This window comes from Sus scrofa, chromosome 2, assembly GCF_000003025.6.
Source record: "Sus scrofa isolate TJ Tabasco breed Duroc chromosome 2, Sscrofa11.1, whole genome shotgun sequence".
Classification (NCBI taxonomy): Eukaryota; Metazoa; Chordata; class Mammalia; order Artiodactyla; family Suidae; genus Sus; species Sus scrofa.
Genome location: NC_010444.4, coordinates 134,417,538 through 134,432,245, shown reverse-complemented (window position 1 = coordinate 134,432,245; position 14,708 = coordinate 134,417,538). Strand labels below are relative to the sequence as shown.

The window sequence follows — 14,708 nt, the reverse complement described above, 5'->3', positions numbered from 1 at the left end:
TCTGTTTCATTGTTTGCTCCTTTAGGGAAATTCTCCTGTTGTTTTAACTGTGAATGGTTCCTATCCTCTTCATTTTGCTTATATTTTTCTTATTGTGTGAGTTTAGAGAAAACAACTCTCTACTCTAGTCTTGGAGGGCTATTTATATGCAGGAATGCCCCTGGATAGCTTGTGGGGGCTTAGGTTTTTTGTTTGTTTGTTTGTTTGTTTGTTGGCATGAGGACTCTTTTTGGTTTGGATGATTGCTGTCTCTTTCCTCAGTATGTTCAGGCTGTTACCCCCTCAATAGGGGGTGTGCTGGTGTACGGCCTTTCCATGCTTCCAAGGAAATGGGGGCAATGGACAGGGCCTGTAGCCAGTGACTGGTTGCTGGGCCCTTGACAGTGGCACAGTCTGCTCCTGATTGCAGGGCCCTGGGATGTGGCAGTGTCTCTCAGAGAGGTGTAGGCCACACCCAGAGCCTTTGGTAGTGGGAATAGCAGGGCTTGTGCATTCCCAGAGGAGTGAGTGCAACAGGTGGCACTTGGTTACAGTTCTCTTCTCTGTGATGACCCCTGGGGTGACTGGGGCTGCAAGTAGTGGACTCATGTGATGGCGGGCCACACCCACCTCTGGAGTCTGAGTTGGCTGTGGCAGTTTGTTCCCAGTGCCCACTGCCCACTCAAGAGGTTCCCTGCTGCCCAAGAGCCCTGGGACAGGCACAGAAAGATATTCCTATGATGATCCTGCCCCTCCTCCTCTCGCCCACCCCACAATGGCACCTGGCTTGTCCTGCAGGCCCAGGTTCCTCTCGCACTCCCTTGGTTGTAGCACTCTGCCCCCCAGCCCGTGGCACACTACTCCCTATCCCCTCAGGTTGTATCCACACAGCCAACTCTAATCTTCTCCCTGGAACCGAGCACTGAAGCCTGAGTCTCATTGCCCAGCCTCTGCCCAAGTATCTCAGGCTGTGGTGTTCCAGACAGGGGTACTGATGGTCTATATGGCTCTGTCTCTTCTTTGCCCCCCTCAGTCTGGCTGCTGTGCTTTTCTCTGAGGCTTTGAGGGTCCCCTTCAGTCCTGACTGATCTCCCCATCAGTTAGGTGACCTCCCACAGTGTGCATTCCTTTATTCTTTCACAGCTCCCTCCCAGGAGTGCTGGTGTTCTGATTTTTCTTCCCCCTCTTCTCTGTCATTCTCTTTTTTTCCCCTTTTGTTCTACCCAGTTATGTGGAGGATTTCTTACCCTTTTGGGGGGCCTAAGGTCTTCTGCTGGAGTTCAGTTGGATGTTTTGTGCCAACCGTTCTACATGTAGATGGTTGCTTTTTTTTTTTTTTAAGTACATTTGTGGGAGAATGTGAGAGCATGTTTACTCCTCCTCCATCTTGATCCTGTTCTCACCTTTTTGTTGTTGTTGTTTTTTGGAAGATATTTTCATCAAGCATGAAATTCTCTATTGGCTTTTTTTCTTTCAACATTTTAAATATGTCATTTCATTTCTTCTGGCTACACTATAGTTTTAGTAAGATATCTGATGTCGTTTTATCTTTGTTCCCCTGGACGTAGTTATTTCATCTTCATGTCTTTTAAAAAAAACAGTTTGATTATGATGTGACTTAGTGTGGTTTTGTTTATGAATGTGTATGTTTATCATACTTGTGTTCCTTAATCTTCTTGAATCTGTCCATTTTTAGTTTTTACCATTTTGAAAAATTTTGGCTTTCAGTTATTTAAATAACTTTTTTCTGGTTCTCTTACTCTTTCCCTTGGGACTGGTGAGCAAACCACTGTCAGATGGATTTTCTCTATTCCAGTTTTTGTTTCTCTCTTGGTTCTAGTTCTGCACAGTGTTCAAATTCCATACAGGATTATTAGAGTAGTTTGAAAAGAAGAATTACAGAGCTTCCCTGAATGATCTCCCTGATTATTAACTGTTTGTTTTCCTTTGTCCATACTCCTCTCATGAGCAAGCCCAGATGAAAATGCCATACTTTGTGAAATTGTTGAAAGAAAAGGGAGTAGAAAAACTTGGAAATAGGATATCAGAGACCAAGCAGAAGACATTGAACAACATCCTTCAGGATGTCTTGGATCATTTACAAACCCTCAAAGTCTATGAGAGACTCTGCCACCAAGAGGGTATCAAACTCGTAAGATGAGAAAGGGAGTCATTGGGTCTGTAAGGGTTGCTTAAGGTCTTTGGGAGCCCTTTAAATCATATGAGTACTGGGACTCTGGGAACATCAGGAATATCAAGATTTGGTTGAGAAGATATTCCAGTCCTTGAACCTGTCCCATGAATGCACCACTAGGTCTTTTTCAGTGTTGTAATTATATTGAACACTTATTTTAACTGATGGCCTAATTAGGAATTAAGACCATTATAAATATTTATTCAATAATTTTTTATTATATGCCTATAGAAAAAAATTAAGCAAAAAAGAATCATTTATGGCCCTGTTATAGAAACTTCCTATTAAAGGAAATTTCCTTCCTATTAAAGAAAAATTTAAAACATAAATAATTTTATTTATTTCTTTTGTTTTTTTTAAATTATAGTTGATTTACAATGTTCTGCCAGTTTCTGCTATACAGCAGTGTCCTAGTCATATATATATATATATATATACATTCTTTTTCTCACATTATCCTCCATCATGTTCCATCACAAGTGATTAAATATATTTCCCTGTGCTATGTAGCAGGATCTCCTTGCTTATCTACTCCAAATGCAATAGTTTGCATCTATTAACCCCAAACTCCCAATCCATCCTACTCTCTCCCTCTCCCCCTTGGAAACCACAAGTCTGTTCTCCAAGTCCATGATTCTTTCTTTTCTATAGGTAGGTTCATTTGTGCTATATATTAGATTCCAAATATAAGCGATATGGGGTTTGTCTTTCTCTTTCTGACTTACTTCACATAGTATGAGAGTTTCTACTTCCATCCGTGTTGCTGCAAATGGCATTATTTTGTTCTCTTTTATGGCCAAGTAGTATTCCATTGTGTATATATGCTACATCTTAATCCATTCTTCTGTGGATTGACATTTAGGTTGTTTCCATGGCTTGGCTATTGTGAATAGTGCTACAATGGCCATAGGGGTGCGTGTATCTTTTTCAAAGATAGTTTTGTCCAGATATATGCCCAGAAGTGGTATTTCTGGGTCGTATGGTAGTTCTATATTTAGTTTTCTAAGGTACCTCCATACTCTTTTCCTTAGTAGTTATTACCAATTTACATTCCCACAAAAATCATTTTAGTACAGTAGTGCTAGGTGAAAGATTTGGTGGCAACACAGAAGAAAAGGTAATTAACTCAAAGACAAAGATAGGGTTTACAAGTAAAGTACTATTCTACTACATTACCATGTGGATGATATAGTAAGAGAAGTTTTAGGCTGAGACCACACCATGAACAAATATACCGTGAGAAAAATTATACCATATTTTGGAAATGGCAAACATTTTTTTGTATTAATGGAGCATAAAATTTGAGAAAAGAAGCTATGGTATTCAGGATTTTAATATAGGCAGGCTCATATTGTGGAGGGCCAGATGGACCATGGTGTAGGTCTTGGACTTTACTTTGTTATGTAGTGTTCCTCAAAATTTAATGTGCATGGGAATCACCGGTTATGTTGTTAAAATGCAGATTCTTATTCAGTAATATTGGGGTAAAGCCTGAGATTCTATATTTCTAACCATCTTGCAACTGATGCTGGTGCTGCTGGTCCATGGACCATGGTATGAGTAGCAAAGCTACAGCAAACAGGAACCACTAAAGTGTTCAATCAGGGGGGTGAGCTGATCACCCCTGAACCTTATAGCAAGTTGGATGGAAGAAAAAACTTTTTTCCAAGCCAATGTAAGGTGTATTGCCATTGTTTTTAAAGTCCATTATAAAATTGGCTTCTCTCAAAGGGCTTGTAGACATGAAAAGTGATGTTCCTGAGAGAGAAGGTGTTGAATACTTTGTATTCCATTTATGCTGAACAGTAAAAGGGCTTTTGTTTCCTTTCCGAGTGGGCAGGTTGGAGGCATTCCTAAGGAGTGCTGCTGGTGTTGTCTCTGGCAGAGTGCCTGGGATTTAACTCAGGGCTTGTTTCTCTCTGCTTTGCAGACACCACAGAAGTGAAAGAGACTTTTCTGTATGACCACCGTGCCACAGCGGGTCATCACCCCCTTCAAAGAGGAGGATGAGTGGGACAGCCTGCACAGTGTCAGGTACTGTGATCTCATGTCTGATGAGGAAATCAGGAATATCAAGGAGATTGCAAAACCCAAAGTAAGTTCTTAGTTGGTCCTGACCACATTTCCCTCTGTAACTCTTGGGACTTACCTTGCTATTGTTATTTGGGAGATACTTAAAGGAAAAGCTGGTAGCAGATTGCCTTTTTTTTTTTAAGATTTTAATTTTTTTAGGTAAGTTTTAGGTTTACAATAAAATTGAGAGGAAGGTGCAGTGATTTCTCATTTACCCCCTGCCCTGACACATACATAGCCTCCTCCATTATCAACATCACTCACGGAATTGTTCATTTTCACTAAGGATGAACCTATATTGACACATCATAATCTCTCAAAGTCCATAGTTTATCTTAGGGTTCACTCTTGATGATGTACTTTCTATGGGTTTGGACGAATATATAGTAACATCCATTCATCATTATAATTTCATACAGGGAAGTTTCACTGTTCTAAAAATCCTCTCTATTCTGACTATACATCTCTCCCTCTGCTCCCCAAGCAACCACTGATGTTTTTATCATTTCCTTAGTTGTGCTTTTTCCAGAATGTAAGATAGTTGGAATCATACATTATGTGGCTATCTCATATTGCCTTCTTTCCCTTACTAATATCCATTTAAGCTTCCTCCATGTATTGTATGGATTGATTTTTAAATGCAGAATATTTAATTTTCTGAACATGTTACAGTTTATTCATTCACCTATTAAAGGACATCTTTGCTTCCACAGTTTGGCAGTTATGAATAAAGATTCTGTGACCATCTAGTATAGGTTTTTGTGTAGATGTTAGTTTTTAGCTCCTTTGGGTAAATACCAAGGAGTATGATTGCTGGATTATATATTAGAGTAAGTTTTGTTTTGTAAAAAAATAGCCACACTGTCTTCAAAAGTATCTATACCATTTTGCTTCCCCACCAGCAATGGATGAGAGTTCCCATTGCTCCACATCCTTGCCAGTATTTGGTGTTGCCAGTGTCTTGGATTTTGGCCATTCTAATAGGTATGTAGCAGTATCTCATTGTTTTAATTTGCAATTCCTGATAACATATGATGTGCAGCATGTTTTTATTTATTTGACATTTATATATTTCTTTGGTGAGGTGTCTGTTAAGATTTTGGTCTTTTTTAATTGGGTTATTTGTTTTTTATTGTTGAGTTTTATGAGTTCATTATATATTTTGGATAGCAGTCCTTTATTAGCTATCTTTTGCAAATATTTTCTCCCAGTTTGCAGCTTGTTTTCTCATTCTCTTTATATAGTTTTTCTCAGAGCAGAGTTTTTAATTTTGATGAAGTCTAACTTACCAAACTATGTCTTTCATGGATTATCTTTGTCGTTTTATCTAAAAAGATATTACCAGAGTTCCTATTGTGGCTCAGTGGTAACAAACCTGACTAGTATCCATGTGGATATGGGTTCAATCCTTGGACTCGCTCAGTGGATTAAGGATCTGGCATTGCTGTGAGCTGTGGTGTAGGTCGCAGATGCTGCTTGATTCCCACATTACTGTGGCTGTGCTGTAAGCCAGCAGCTGTGGCTCTGATTTGACCCCTAGCCCAGGAACTTCCACATACCTCAGGTGCAATGCTGCCCCTGACCCCCAAAAAAGGCAATTAAAATAAAATAAAAAGTTATTTCCAAACGCAAGGTCACCAAGATTTTCTCCTATGTTGTCTTCTAGTTTTACAGTTTCGTGTTTTACATTTTGGTCTGAGATCCATTTAGAGTTACATCGGGTAAAGTGTGTAAGGTCTATGTCTAGATTCTTTTTTTTTTTTTTTTTTGCATGTGGATGTATGCTTGTTTCAACACCAATTTTTGAGAGACTCTCATTGCTCCATTGTATTGCCCTCAGTCTTTTGTCAAATATCAGTGGACTGTGTTTATAGGGGTCTCTTTCTAGGCTGTCTATTCTATTTCATTGATATATTTGTCTGTTCTTTTCACTCATACTACACTGTCTTGATTACTGTGGCTTTATAGTAAGTCTTGGAGTTAGGTACTATAAGTCCTCCAGGCTTGTTCTTATCCTTTGATATTGTGTTGTCTATTCTGAGCCCTTTGCCTTAGAATCATTTGGTTGATATCCACAAAATAATTTGCTAGGATTTTGATTAGGATTACACTGAAACTCTAGATAAATTTGGAAAGAGCTGATATCTTGACAATGCTAAATCTTGTGAACATGGAAACTCTTTTTATTTAGTTCTTTGATATCTCTCATCAGAGTTTTATAATTTTCCTTATATGTATATTTTGTTTATTTTTATGCTTAAGTATTTTAGCAAAATTCTTTATGATCTGGTCTTCCAAGACCTCTCAGAAGAAATATATATTGGTATAATCTTTTAATGTCTCATGATATTTTTTAAAAATCTGTTTAAATTTTATTTACTCATTTGTTAATTTTATTTTAATTTTTTGGGGGGCCACACCCATGTCATACAGACATTCCAGTGCCAGAGATCAAACCTATGCCACAGCAATGACCCAAAGCCACAGCAGTGACAATTCCAGATCCTTAACCTGCTGCTCTACCTGGGAACTTTGAGCCTTATTTTTAAATTAATTATATGTGGCCTTTTTTCATATTTTTAAAATTAAAGTATAGTTGGTTAACAATATTGTGCCAAATATATATATGGCTTTCAAAAGCTTGTTACATGAATGAGTTATGTAATAGATTCCAAATGTTTACCTCATGCAAACTATACTAACTTGTGATGAAACAGAGGAAACCTTTTCTGCTCTTTCCATGGAAATTGTATGTCAGCTTCAGAGATTTCCCAAGAATAAAACTTATCATCTATTCATCCTTAATCAAATCTCTGGTATGTTGGTTTTTTTTTTTTTTTGGCATCTGGGAAATAATTATTTCTTCATATTCTAGATGACTGATGACAGGCTCAGTGGAGGCAGTTTTTCTTTCTAAAACAGTTTTATTAATTTCTATTAGTGCAATTATTGGTTACCTTTTGGTAATTATAATGGATTTTTTTGCTCTTTGTATTCTCATAGGAATATAATCTTTATATTCAGCAGGAGATCTTACTTGTCAATATTTTATTTGATATTTTATCTTTTCTTCATATTGGATAATATTTATTGGTATCCCTCCAACCTCAGTGATTCTGCCCCTGTCATCTCCATTTTCATGTTTAGCCCATCTAGTGAAGTTTTAAATTCAGATATTGTATTTTTTAGTTCTAAAATTTTCAATAGATTCTTTACTCTTACTATCGACTATTTCTTTTCTAAGATTTCTCTCTCTCTTTTTTTTTTTTTTTTTTTTTTTTTTTGGTCTTTTGTCTTTTCAGGGCCACACCCGTGGCAAATGTAGGTTCCCAGGCTAGGGGTCTAATCGGAGCTACAGCTGCTGTCCTACACCAGAGCCACAGCAATGCCAGATCCAAGCCACATCTGCAACCTACACATACCACAGCTCATGGCAACGCCGGATCCTTAACCCACTGAGTGAGGCCAGGGATCGAAACTGCAACCTCATGGTTCCTAGTCAGATTAGTTTCCACTGCACCACAATGGAACTCCATCTTTCTCTCATTAATTGTGTTGTTGTTGTTGTTGTTTCATTGAAATATAATTAACATATAACACTGTATTGGTTTTAGGTGTATAAGATAAGGATTTAATATATGTATACATTGTTAAATGATTACCACAATAAATTTGGTTAACATCCATCCCCTTGAATAGTTACATTTTTTTGCAATGAAAACTTTTAAGATTTATTCTCTTAGCAACTTTAAAATTTATAATACTGTATGGTTAACTGAATTCACATGCCTTATCTACATGCTTAGGACTTATTTTTTTATAACTGGAAGTCTGTGCCTTTTGACTGCCTTCACCTATTTTGCCTACCCCTATTTTCCACCTCTGGCCATCACCAATCTGTTCTTTGTATTTATGAGTTCAGCTGTTTTTTAATTTTAATTAAAATTTTAAAAATTTTATTATTTTTAGATTTCATATGTTGAGATTATATAGTGTTTGTCTTTCTCTTTCTGACTTATTTCATTTAGCATATTGCCTTTAAGATCCATCCATGTTTATACACACGGCAATATTCCCTGCTTTTTCGAGGATGGATAATAGTCCATTGTCTATTTGTATATCACATTTTCTTTATCTGTTCATCTTTCATTGGGTACTTAAGTTGTTTCCATGTCTTGGCTATTGCAAATAATGCTGAAGTGAACATGGGGATGCAGATATATTTTCAAGATCATGATTTCTTTTCTCTCAGATGAGTATGCAGAAATGTAATTGCAGGGCCATATGATAGTTCTATTTTTAGCTTTTTGAGAAAACTCCACATTGTTTTCCATAGTGGATGTGCCAATTTACATTCTCATCAGTAGTGCACAAGTTTTCCCTTTTCTCTGCATCCTTGCCAATACATGTTTTTTTCTTGTTTTAGTAATAGCCATTGTAACAGATGTGAGATGATATTTCGCTGTGGTTTTGATTTGCATTTCCCTGATGATTAATGATGTTCAGCACCTTTTCATGTATCTATTTGCCATTTTTTTGTAATCTTTGGAAAATATTCAGATCCTCTGTTCATTTTTTTTCCCTTTTCTTTTAGGGTTGCATCTGTGGCATGTGGAAGTTCCTGGGCTAGGGATTAATCAGAGCTGCAGCTGCAGGCCTACGTCATGGCCACAGCAACATGGGATCCAAGCTGCATCTGCAACCTGTACCATAGCTTGTGGCAATGCCAGATCCCTAACCCACAGAGCAAGGTCAGGGATTGAACCCACATCCTCAGATTCTTAACCCACTGAGCCACAATGGGAACTCCCCTCTGTTCATTTTATTGTTGTTGTCTTTTTAGGGCCATATCCATGGCATATGGAAGTTCCCAGGCTAGAGGTTAAATCAGAGCTGCAGCTGCTGGCCTTTGCCACAGCAATGTAGGATCCGAACTGCATCTGCAACCCACAGCAAAGCTCACTGCAAGACCAAATCCTTAACCCACTGACAGAGTCCAGGGATTGAACCCACGTCCTCATGGATACTAGTCAGGTTCATTACTACCCAGCCATGCTGGGTACTCCCTGTTCTTCTTCTTCTTCTTTTTTTTTTTTTTGCAAGCAAGCAAGGTCTTTTTTTTTTTTTTTTTTCTTTTTGCCATTTCTTGAGCCGCTTCCATGGCATATGGAGGTTCCCAGGCTAGGGGTTGAATTGGAGCTATAGCCGCCAGCCTACACCAGAGCCACAGCAATGTGGGATCCAAGCTGCATCTGCAACCTACACCCCAGCTCACAGCAACGCCAGATCCTTAACCCACTGAGCAAGGCCAGGGATCAAACCTCATGGTTCCTAGTCAGATTTGTTAACCACTGAGCCACGATGGGAACTCCTGCAAAGTCTTTATTATAGGAAAGCCAACAGCTCCCAGGACAGCTGTGAGGGGGAAGAAGAGTCCCCCGTTCATTTTTTTAGTTGGATTGTTGTTGTTGTTTTTCCTGTTGAGTTGTGTTGAGTTCTTTATATAATTTGGATATTGGCCCCTTAGCACATATGTGATTTCCATTTTTTTCCCCTGTTCTATAGGTTGCCTTTTCATTTTACTAATGTACAGGATCTTCTTAATTGTATATAGTCTCACTATTTTTTTGTTGTTGTTGCTTTCACTTTTGATGTCAAATCCAAAAAATCATTGTGAAAGCCAGTATCAAGGAGTTTACCCTTTTTATTCTTCTAGGAGTTTTATGATTTCAGGTCCTATGTTCAAGTTTAATCCATTCTGAGTTGATTTTTTTTGGTATGGTTTGAGATACTGATCTAGTTTTATTCTTTTGCATGTGGCTGTTCAGTTTTTCCAGTATAATGTATTGAAGATACTATCCTTTATGCATTGCGTAAGTTCAGCTTCATTGTTGTAAATTAGTTGACCACATATGCATAGATTTATTTCTGGGCTCTCTCATATGTTCCATTGACTTGTGCGTATGTTTTTAATGCCAATGCCACACTGTTTTGATAACTAAAGGGTTGTAATATAGTTTGAAATCAGGAAGCATGATGCCTTTAGCTTTGTTCTTTTATCAAAAGATTGTTTTGCCTATTCAAGATCTTTTGTGGTCCATGCAAATTTTAGGATTTTTTTTTCTTCTTTTTCTGTGAAAAAATGCTGTTGGATTAAGCAATCTGTAGATTGCTTTTGGTAGTGTGGGCATTTTAACAATATTACTTCTTCAAATCCATGAGCCTGAAATATCTTTCCATTTATTTGTGTCTTCAGTGTCTTTCTTCTTATAGTTTTCAGCTTGTAGTTCTTTCACTTCTTTTATTAAATTTATTCCCATATATTTTGTTATTTTTGAGGAATTTATAAATGGGATTATTCCCCTAATTTCTCTTGCTGATTGTTTGTTATTAGTGTATAGAAATATAGATGATTTTTGTGTATTGATTTTTGTGTCCTGTAACTACTGAATTTGTTTATTAGTTGACAGTTTTTGGTGGAGTTTTAGTTTTCTGTATAAGATCATGGCGAAAGTAATCCTGAGGAAAAAGAAGAAAGGTGGAGGCATAATCATCCCAGACTTCAGACAGTATCAGAAAGCTATACTAATAAAAACAATATGGTATTGGCCCAGAAACATATAGACAGATCAGTGGAACAGAATAGAGAGCCCAGAAGTAAACCCACACACTTGTAATCAATTAATATTTGACAAAGGAGGCAAGAATATACAGTAGAGAAAATACAGTCTCTTGCACAGCTGGTGTTGGGAGAGCTTGGACAGCCAAATGTAAATCAATAAAGTTAGCACACTCCCTCATAGAATACACAAAATAAATTCCAAATGGCTTAAAGACTTAAATATAAGACATGAAACCATAAAACTCCTAGAAGAGAACATAAGCAAAACATTCTCTGACATAAATCATATCTGTGTTTTTTTGGGTCAGTCTCCCAAGGCAATAGAAGTCAGAACACTGTAAACCAGCTGTAATGGGAAAAAGATAAAAATCATAAAAAAAAGAAATAAGAGCAAAAATAAACAAATGAGACCTAATCAAACTTAGAAGCTTTTGTACAGCAAAGGAAACTATCAATAAAATGAAAAGACAACCTATGGACTGAGAGAAGATATTGCAAATGATGCAATTGACAAGGGATTAATTTCCAAAATATACAAACAGCTTTTACAACTCAATAACAGAAAAACAAACAACCCAATCAAAAAATGGGCACAAGGTCTAAGTGGCCAAAAATATACATGAAAAGATGCTCAACATCAATAAATATTAGAAATGAAAATTAAAACCACAGTGAGGTATCACATTACACCAGACAGAATATCCATCATTACAAAGTCTACAAATAATAATTGCTTGAGAAGATGTGGTGAAAAAGGAACTCTCTTGTACTGTTGGTGGAAATGTAAGCTGGTATAGCCTCTATGGAACACAGTATCGAGGTTCCTCAAAAAACTAAAAGAGTTACCATATGATCCAGCAACCCCATTTCTGGGCCTATATCTAGAAAAGATGAAAACTAATTCAAAAGGTGCACACACCCCCATGTTCATAGCACTGTTTACAATAGCCCAGACATGGAAGCAACCTAAACGGCCATTGACAGATGAATAGGTAAAGATACGTTGTTTATATACAATGGAATGCTACTTAGTCACAAAAAAGAATGAAACAATGCAATTTGCAGCAACATGGATGGCTCTAGAGATTATCATTCTATGTAAATTCAGTCAAAGATCATCTGATATCAATTATATGTAGAATCTAAAATGATATAAATGGTCTTATTTCCAAAACAGAAATAGACTCAAACAGAAAACAAACTTAGGGTTACTGAAGGGGAAGGGCAGTAAATAAACTAGGAGTTTGGGATTAGCAGGTACAAACTATTGTATATAAAATAAGCAATAAGAGGAGTTCCCACTGTGATACAGCAGGTTAAGGGTCTGGTGTTGGCACAGCTGTGGCATAATTTGCAGCTGTGGCTCAGATTCGATCCCTGGTCCAGAAACTTTCCTATGCCATGAATGTGGCCCCCAAAGCCCCAACAGTGTCCTACTAAATTACATGTGGAACTATATTCAATATCTTGTAATAATATATAATGGAAAAGAATATGTTTCTTTTTTTTTCTTTTGTCTATTTAGAGCCGCACCCACAGCATATAGAGGTTCCCAGGCTAGGGATCGAAGCCACGGCCACAACAAAGCAGGATCCAAACCACGTCTGCAACCTACACCACAGCTCACGGCAATGCCACTGAGCAAGGCCAGGGATCAAACCCACATCCTCATGTATGCTAGTTGGGTTCATTAATCACTGAGCCACGGAGGAAGCTCCAATAATGGAAAAGCATATGAAAGAGAATATGTATAACTATGTGTGTGTATATGTATAACTGAGTCACGGTTCTACACCAGAAACTAACCCAGCATTGTAAATTAAGTATACTTCAGTTAAAAAAAAGAGATCATGGCATCTGAAAATTGATAATTTTACTTCTTACTTTCCAATTTGGATGCCTTTCATTTCTTTTCCTTGCCTAATTGCTCTCACTAGGACTTTCAGTGCTATGTTGAGTAAAAGTGGTTGAGTGTGCACCCTTGTCTTATTCCTGATGATAGATAATTTTTTTTTTCAGTTTTTCACCATCGAGTAGGATGTTAGTCGTGGACTTTGCATATGGTCTTTTTTATGTTGAAGTAAACTTCCTGTATCCTCACTTATGGAGAATTCTTGATCATGAATGTTTGTTGAATTTTGTCAAATAATTTTCCATTATCTATTGCAAGGATTATGTGACTTTTTCCTTTCATTTTGTTTATGTGGTATATCACATTGATTGATTTGCAAGTGTTTGATCATCTTTGAATTCCAGGGATAAATCCCACTTGATCATGATATGTGATTTTTCTGATGTATTGTAGAATTTGGTTTATTAATAGTTTGTTGAGGATTTTTGCATCTATGTTCATCAAGACGTTGGCCTGTATTTTTCTTTTACTTTAGTTTTTTTTTGGAGGGGGTCTGATTTTGGTATTAATGTAATGCTGGGCTAATAAAATGAGTTTGTATTCTCCCCTCTTACACTTTTTCAGAGTTTGAAAAGGATTGCTAGTATTTTTCTTTAGTGTGTGGTTGAATTTACCAGTGAGGCCCTGTAGTCCTGGATTTTTTTGTTGGTAGGTTTTAAATTACTGATTCAATCTTCTTACTAATTATTGATCTTTGCAAATGTTCTGTTTCTTCATGAGTCTTTCTTGCTAGGTTATATGTTTCTAGGGACATATCCATTTCTTCCAGGTGTTCCCAATTTGTTGGTGTATAACTGCTCAAAGTATTTTCTCATGGTGTTTGTATTTCTGTGGATCAGTTGAAACACTGCCTCTTTCATTTCTGATTTTATTTGAGTCTTCTCTTTTTCTTGATTAATTTTGTTAAAATATCTGTTTTTTCTCTTTCTAAAAAACCCCCCAGGAGTTCCCGTCATGGCGCAGTGGTTAACGAATCCGACTAGGAACCATGAGGTTGCGGGTTCGGTCCCTGCCCTTGCTCAGTGGGTCAAGGATCTGGCGTTGCCCTGAGCTGTGGTGTAGGTTGCAGATGCGGCTCGGATCCCGTGTTGCTGTGGCTCTGGCGTTGGCTGGCGGCTGCAGCTCCGATTCGACCCCTAGCCTGGGAACCTCCATATGCCGCGGGAGCGGCCCAAGAAATGGCAAAAACAAAAACAAAAACCCAATCTCTTGATCTTATTGACTTTTTCTGTTGCCTTTTTAATCTCAATTTCATTTGCTTCCTGTCTGATCTTTGCTATTTTTTTTCCTTCTAGTGACTTTGGGCTTCATTTGTTCCTTGAGGTGTGTGTAGTGAGGTTGTTTGAGTTCTCTCTTGTTTTTTTTTTTTTTTTTTTTTTTTTTTTTTGCTATTTCTTTGGGGCCGCTCCCACGGCATATAACCCACTGAGCAAGGGCAGGGACCGAACCCGCAGCCTCATGGTTCCTAGTCAGATTCCTTAACCACTGCGCCACGACGGGAGCTCCCTCTCTTGTTTCTTAATGTAGGCATTTATTCCTGTAAGCTTTCCTCTTAGAATTGCTTTTGCTGCATCTCTTAAGTTTTGTTGTGTTGTACTTTAATTTTTATTTCTCTCAAGACCTTTTTTATTTCTCTTGATTTCTTCTTTGACCTGTTGGTTATTCAGTAGAACATTGTTTAGTCTGCACATATTTGTGAATTTTCCAGGTTTTTTGTAATTGATTCCTAGTTTCAAATTGTTGTGGTTGGAAAAAATGCTTGATATTATTTCAGTCTTCTTAAAGAGGCCTAACATATGATGTATACTGGAGAATATTCTGTGTATACTTGAGGAGAATGTATATTCTTCTCCTTTTGAATAGAATGTTCTGTAAATGTGCTGTTAGGTCCATCTGGTCTAATGTGTCACTTAAGTCTGTTGTTTCCT

The 14,708-nt window shown here is 37.5% G+C and overlaps 1 long non-coding RNA gene across 1 annotated transcript in view; it reads left to right on the top strand.

Moving 5' to 3' along the window:
- Window positions 1-5,204, top strand: part of LOC110259780 — a 39,979-nt gene extending 34,775 nt beyond the window's left edge. The window contains exons 2-3 of the long non-coding RNA XR_002342119.1: window positions 4,104-4,268; window positions 5,149-5,204. This is a non-coding gene — a long non-coding RNA (uncharacterized LOC110259780). The remainder of the gene's footprint in view (window positions 1-4,103; window positions 4,269-5,148) is intronic.